Source organism: Sturnira hondurensis, unplaced genomic scaffold (assembly GCF_014824575.4).
Source record: "Sturnira hondurensis isolate 20B ecotype Veracruz unplaced genomic scaffold, ASM1482457v3 Scaffold0017213, whole genome shotgun sequence".
NCBI lineage: Eukaryota > Metazoa > Chordata > Mammalia > Chiroptera > Phyllostomidae > Sturnira > Sturnira hondurensis.
In genome coordinates this window covers 1-1,477 of record NW_028089844.1, presented here as the reverse complement: position 1 = coordinate 1,477, position 1,477 = coordinate 1, and the positions used below count along the sequence as shown (strand labels likewise).

At 34.4% G+C, this 1,477-nt stretch overlaps 1 non-coding gene across 1 annotated transcript; it reads left to right on the top strand.

Moving 5' to 3' along the window:
* Positions 1 to 1,314: 1,314 nt before the first annotated feature.
* On the top strand, positions 1,315 to 1,396 carry TRNAL-AAG (transfer RNA leucine (anticodon AAG)). Its single transcript has one exon. It is a non-coding gene; the product is annotated as a tRNA-Leu (tRNA).
* The last annotated feature ends 81 nt before the right edge of the window (positions 1,397 to 1,477 follow it).

Sequence of the window (1,477 nt, the reverse complement as noted above, 5' to 3'; positions counted from 1 at the left end):
TGGCTACTTCTGCATTTTAAAAAATTCCTTTAAAAGCAACAAACTCTCCTAGTACAGTGAAATCTTTGCATATCAACACTTATGGTAAAAGTAAATGGAGAAATAAGACAGCTTAAGAAAGAACTGAAGAGAAGGAGAAATATGGAATGCCCAAATATTAGGGTGTATGCCAACTGGATATTAACCAGAAACTTCAATATAACACCTTCTCATTCTTTTTTAAATTTTATTTTTCCTGCATGTAACAATTTAATATAAACAACTTAAATGTCCATTTTCATAGCATGTAATAGGTTAGATCTATATGTGTCATAACAGACCTCAAAAATGCAAGGTTGGAGCAGTAAAACAAGCTGTAGAATGATATTGGTGCAATGTGGGAATGTTGATGTAAATGAAACACATATAAAAGACCATGCAATACATTAGACATATATACACATGGAAGTATAAGAAATGAATTGGAAGGACACATGAAATTTATGATAATACTTATAAGTAGGGGAGGATGTTTGAGAAGGGGGCTTTTTATTTGTAATGGTCTAATAATAATTTTAACGAATTTTTAAAAAGATAACATATCATTCCCTGTGTAACTTTAAATAAAAAGTATACACATAGGAAAACAATTGGTGATGAGAATACAGATGATTATTTTTTCTTTGTACTTTTTCTGTATTTTAAACATCTATATACATCACCATGGACAGACATTTTTAAATAATAGGAGTGATTATTTTTAAATAGTAGGGTGAAAAAACAGTCAATTACATAATAGTATGAAAATGTTTATGTAAAAAAACATAATAAAAACAACTATTTTCTACGAATACATATATCCATATGAATTCACAGCAAAAGATAGAGGACATATACTAAGCCGATAATAATGGTTATCTTTATGGAGGGGCTTAGTTATGATCGGGGTCCAGGGTTTTAACATTTTGCAATAATTCACGTATTATTTGTGCCCAGACCCTTTCGAAGTCCTGGAGTTTGCGGGAGGGGGGCGATTACTGCCAGAATCCATCATTTCTCCCTGAGATTTTTACCGGAGTTCTGTGGGTTAACCTGAGGTCCCCAGGTTAAACCCCCTACTCAGAATACAGATTCTTAAACTGCTTTTCGCTCTAAAACCCATTTGGAGCAAGTCTGGGTTTAAAAATTTGAGCAGATATTTTATTTTAATTACTTGGCATATAAGAACTATTTGTATCAAAATTAAATAAAATACATATTAGATGATGGTGAAATTATGCCACAATTTCTTCTAAAGTTGTTAAGTAGCTCTTTGGATAATGTTCTGCAAGTCATGGTAGCGTGGCCGAGCGGTCTAAGGCGCTGGATTAAGGCTCCAGTCTCTCCGGGGGCGTGGGTTCGAATCCCACCGCTGCCAAAAGCAGAAGTTTTTGTCCCTACCGCCTTCGCCTTCGCGCCACACTATTTTTCGTGGTTTCCCGATATATTAACGCCCTCT